The sequence below is a fragment of the Gossypium hirsutum genome, chromosome A07 (genome assembly GCF_007990345.1).
Source record: "Gossypium hirsutum isolate 1008001.06 chromosome A07, Gossypium_hirsutum_v2.1, whole genome shotgun sequence".
Taxonomy (NCBI): Eukaryota; Viridiplantae; Streptophyta; class Magnoliopsida; order Malvales; family Malvaceae; genus Gossypium; species Gossypium hirsutum.
The window spans coordinates 47,452,049-47,457,716 of NC_053430.1; the positions used below are offsets into that span (position 1 = coordinate 47,452,049).

General features: G+C 35.1%; 1 non-coding gene across 1 annotated transcript; it reads right to left on the bottom strand.

Moving 5' to 3' along the window:
- Positions 1 to 5,290: 5,290 nt before the first annotated feature.
- Positions 5,291 to 5,397, bottom strand: LOC121203892 (small nucleolar RNA R71). The gene has a single exon (XR_005898824.1). It is a non-coding gene; the product is annotated as a small nucleolar RNA R71 (small nucleolar RNA).
- Positions 5,398 to 5,668: the final 271 nt, after the last annotated feature.

The following is a 5,668-nucleotide window of genomic DNA, read 5'->3' on the forward strand; positions in this document are numbered from 1 at the left end:
AATACCTTTCAGTGGAAATTATTAGATCATTATATTTTGGAAAATCAAGTTTGTTTCTCAAAAGCAGTTGGTTGTAGAAAAATAATTGTTTTTGGTAAATCACTTTATCAACATTGTGCAAAAATCCAAAATAAAATTGAAAACCGAGATAATCCCTAAAATATCCAAACAATCTAAATTTTACAAAACACTTAGTCTAATTTAAAATAATTAAAGAAATGGAATACGAATGTAACCGAGCTCTCGTCGCACTGGCCCGTCGAAGTTTGAGGATTACCTAAAAATTTTAGTTAAAACGAGAGTGAGTTTCGAAACTCAATGTGTAACTTAAAAGAAAATAGAATCACATATTTAATTTTAGATTAACTTCATTGCAGAATAAATACAGACGAATGTCTCCTACAGAATCAAAATCATATGCATATTTACAATCTTACCCCCAACCGCTACACACCAACTCTGTCCATCCCAACATCATAAGGGGTATTTAAGGCCCATTCAGCCCTACATACCACTAAGTGTCGATATGACACTTTTCAAAATATTTGCAACTGTACTGCCAGTATAATGGGCGAGATATCGCCACTCACAGAACACTTCCTCCACATAATATATACTACCCCAGAATCAGATATAAACAGAACATAAATCATGCATGACATTTTAGACACAAATCATGTACGTATTTAGCATTACTCTCAGTTTAAACTATCATATGACAACTCAGACACACTTGCAAAAATCAGAATTTATACTAATTAGATGACCTAATTTCGTGTTTCATAGTGTATTTAATCAGATACCGACTCCATGGAAGGCCCACAGTTGACTGGGACGACATGTATGACCCTAGGGAAAAATCCTAAGTTTTGGGCCCACACGGCACATACACGCCTGTGTGCCCACATGGCCCAAAATAGCCTAGGTCGTATGTTACACGTGACCCAGCATACGGTCTGTTACATGGCCGTGTGTCGTATACGGCCTACCACACGGCATGGCACACGAACATGTGGTGTTGACAAAGTCCAATTTAAAATTTTATCATTCGCTGTTTTCTAGGTTTCTCGTTACACACCTGGTCTGGTTTCGAAGTAATATAAATGATGAGAATCCCAGTATCTATAAACACCCAAACTTTAACAAATTAAACCAAATGAACACTCCAATTCCGAAGCCAAAATCCTTGATATTATTAACATATCGAATATTCGAACAATCGTAACTATACTAAATTGGTGGAATCATTTACCCTCGAGAACAATGACCCATCGCAATCACTCCGCATGAGGAACATTCACTGACTCGCAAATTTGCCCTAATTAATCATTAACAATGAACCAAAAGAATAGTAAAAAATCCTTTTACTTAGACAAATATAGCAAAAAACCCCAACCTATACATCAATTTCCAAAACCAAAACTTCAACCAACCCAAATACTTACCAAATCAGTAGTAAAACAATTTTGAACGACAAAGAACTCCAAACAGAACTGACTAAATGAAAGGAAACAATGAGAAATCCCAAAATTAATCTTGAATTTTGTTCATAGAGGAAAGAAAATGAAACGGACAGTGAAAGAATAAGAAAAGCAAAAGAAGAGCCCCCCCAAAAAAAGAGAAAAAGAACATGGGAAAAATGAAGTTGATTTTTGGGTTACCAAGACCAAAAAAAATTAAAATAAAAGAAACTAAGATAGTCCCAACAACCTGATAACTACCCAGTATTTGATTTCCAATCCAGTTCCATCCCATGCACCTTTGGCCAAAAATTGCAAAACCTAAACCCTTTTTGTTTACACCAAGATTTGAACCCGAGGCCTCAGACACAAATTTGAGACCCCTAACCACTAAAATAGATATTAACTCATGAAAAAAATCTAAAAAATCAAATACTTGAATTTTTGGAACGTTAGAACTCTATGCCACTAATAGAAATTTCTGCCATGAAATTTACCTGATTCAAGCAGATGCGGATATTGCTGACGAATCGAGTCTTCAGGCTCTCATTTGGCTTCCTCAGTGACATGATTCTACCACAGAACTTTAACTAAAAGAATAGAATTCCTCCTCAAGACCTTAATGTCTAGATCCAGAATCCGAACCGGCTCCTTCTTAAATGTCAAATCCAGTCTAACCTCGATCACTTCAAGATAAATAATATGTGATGGGTCTGACTAACACCGCCTCAACATAGAGACGTGAAACACATCATGAATACGGTCTAACTCTGAAGGTAACTCTAACAGGTAAGTGGCCGATCCCACATGTTTTAGAATCTAATACGACCCAATGAACCTAAGGCTCAACTTGTTCTTACGTCCAAACTGTAGAACTCTCACCCATAGAGTACTCAATGTCCCTTCTTTTCAGATCTGCATAAGACTTTTGTTTGTCTGAAGCTACCTTAAGACGATCCCAAATTAGTCTAACATTATCCTGAGTCTTAGAAACTAACTTAGGACCCAAAACCTGTCGCTCACCCAACTCAGTCCAACACAATGGAGTACAACACTTACGACTATTTAGGGCCTCATAAGGTGCCATTTGAATACTGGTTTGGAAGCTATTATTTTAGGCAAACTCAGCCAATGGTAGAAAATCCTTCCGACTACCTCGAAAATTGATCACACGACTTCAAAGCATATCCTCCCATCTGTTTGAGGCTGGAACGCCATACTAAAGTCTGACCTAGAACATAAAGCCTTATACAGATTCCTCCAAAATCGAGAAGTAAAATAGGGTTCCTATTAGAAATAATCGAGATCGGTACCTAGAAACACAAAAATTTACACATTTTTTCATACCCTTTTTAACTTAAATTCATGCGAATTCGGTTAAATTCTTATCGATAAATAATTAATTATTATAAAATAATTACATTTTACTTAAATTATGAACATGTTGAATTTTAATTAATTTTATAATTAATTTTGATTAATTTTGGTTATTTTCGACAGAATTACACAAATGGCGAAAAATGGCTCGGCAGACACTACTAGAAGCCCAAAATCGAGAAGCAATTTGAAGTACCGAGGAAAATTAATTTCCAGCCTAAGACGGTCCAAATTTATGTTTATTAATTCATAATTTAATTAATTTTAATTTATATCTAAGTTAATTTGGGTTAATAAATTATTATTAATTAATTATGAAAAAATGGTCCAATTGAACCGAATCGGCCAAGAAAAGGACAGGCCAAAACCGTCCAAGTGCTGACCCAATTCAACTCATTAGCTGATTTTTTTAAGCTACAAAGAAGCCCTTGAAGAGTTGTTCAAATTGAAATTTAGCCCCTCCACAATTGGTGGCTTTGTAGATTTGCCCCAAGCTATATTTAGCAAAGTTGAAGCCATCAACATTGCCACATAGGTGGCAGGCCAAGGGGTGGCTCTTTGGCTACTATTTTTAGCAAATTTTAGCTGCCACATTCAGCTATAAAAACCCCCTTGGCTGATCATTCAAAGCATCCCTCATTTATTCACATCTCTTCTCTCCTTTCTCACTTTCTCCTTTCATTTTCCCATTCAAAGTCCCTTGCTCTCTTATTGATTTCTCCTCTTGGAAAAGGGTCATTCATCAGCCATTTTGGAGCAACATTGAAGTGTTCATAGCAACCTTAATCGATGAGGACAATAGAGAACAAAGACGGAGCAAACTAGTCAAGCCACAGAGGAACACCGGATTTGATTCTTGTTCCCTATCTCTGTAATTTTTGTTGTTGCTATGATGAACATATCTATGAATATTTATGTTTTTGGAATGGTTAATTTAATCAGATTAGCTTGAATTTAATTTGTGTTGGTTTGATTGCATTTTATCTGCTTAAATTATTAAAATTGTGTTTATGCTGTTATAGGTCTCGGTAAAATGCTTGATTAAGTAAAATCATGCCTAAGTTATTCTTTCATGACAATTGTGAGGTAACTAATGAATTAATTATTTAAATGGATTGAAATTGTAATTAATGGACACAGTACTTAATCAGTGCATTTTTATTCTTCAAAGGTAGCTAAAGGTTAAATTAGTATTGTATCTGGCGATACACTTGCCTTGCATAACTTGCAAGATTTTGTGATTAAACTGTTTCAAGGTAAGGATCCTTGTTACCTCACATAGTCTTTTATGTTCCTATTAGATTTGATTAATCATTTGAATTGACATAGGAATATGCAAGAGATTAGTTCAATTTAATGAGTATGTATGTGCAATAACATGTTGTTTATTAAAATCTGTTTAATCATTTGAATTGACATAGGGATATGTTAAGAGATGAATAGATTTGTGTAGGTGAGTATGTTCATAAGTTCGTAAATTACTGAGTTGCCGTGAATTTGTTCGTAACAACATAAACATGAGTTTAATAATTCTAAGTTAAAGAAATGTAATTAATCCAACACAATATTAAATCATATTTTGAAATCGTGCATTAGAACTTTTATTTTTATTTAGTTTAAAATCTTATTTTTTTATCACCCTTTTCAAAACAAAATATTTTTCTTCACCAAAGTGTTTTAAATTGCATTCATAAATAATTCTTTTCACAGTCCCTGTGGGTATGATAAATCAACATTTACTTGTCACTTTATTACTTGTTGCGAGTGTCTACACTTGCACATTTTCGTCGTTCCAAGTTTTTGGCACCGTTACCAGAGACTGTGTTTTAAAAAGTCATTATTTGTGCATTTGTTAGTTTTACATTTTGGTTTAATTTTCTATTTAATTTTTAACTTAGTTAATTTTTCTGTGATTATTTTAGGTGTTTATGAGTATTGACCGAATTATTGATTTACTCCCTGTAGACCTTGAGATTGAACGAACTTTCTGATAGCGAAGAAGACAAGCAAATCAGAGAAGGACCGAAGAGATGAACTTTGAAAATTTGATCCAAGGAAATGGAGCAAACCCTACTCAAAATCCTATTCTTATTCCTGATGATAGGGATAGAGCTTTAAGACAATATACCGTGCCAGTGTTTCATTATCTTAATCAGGGTGTTAGGAGACTCAAAATTGAGGCCGGTCATGTTCTAGTGCTTCAGACAGTGGGTCAGTTAAGTGGAATTCCTACCGAAGATCCTCACCTACACTTAAGACTGTTTGTGGAGGTGAGTGATTCTTTCAAGTTAGCCAGAGTACCCGAAGATGCATTATGATTGAAGCTATTCCCATATTCACTAAGGGACAAAGCTCGAGCTTGATTGAACTCATTGCCACCAAATTCAATTTCCACATGGCAAGAGTTAGCAGAAAGATTCCTTATGAAGTATTTCCTGCCTAGCAAGAATGATAAGTTAAGGAACTAGATCACTGCTTTCCAACAAATGGATGATGAATCCTTGTATGAGGCATGGGAAAGGTACAAAGAATTATTACAGAAGTGCCCTCATCATGGAATCCCACATTGCATCCAACTTGAGACATTTTATAATGGTCTCAATGCTCACATGAGGATGGTAGTGGACGCTTTTGCTAATGGTGCTCTCCTTTCTAAGTCTTATAACAAGGCTTCTAAAATCCTTGAGAGGATTGCCAGTAATAATTATCAATGGCCAACCAACAGAGCAGCGTCAAGAAGACGAGTTGTTGGAATACTTGAAGTAGACCCTCTTACTTCACTCGCATCTCAAGTATCCTCAATATTCCCAATGTTAAAAAATCTTACTACT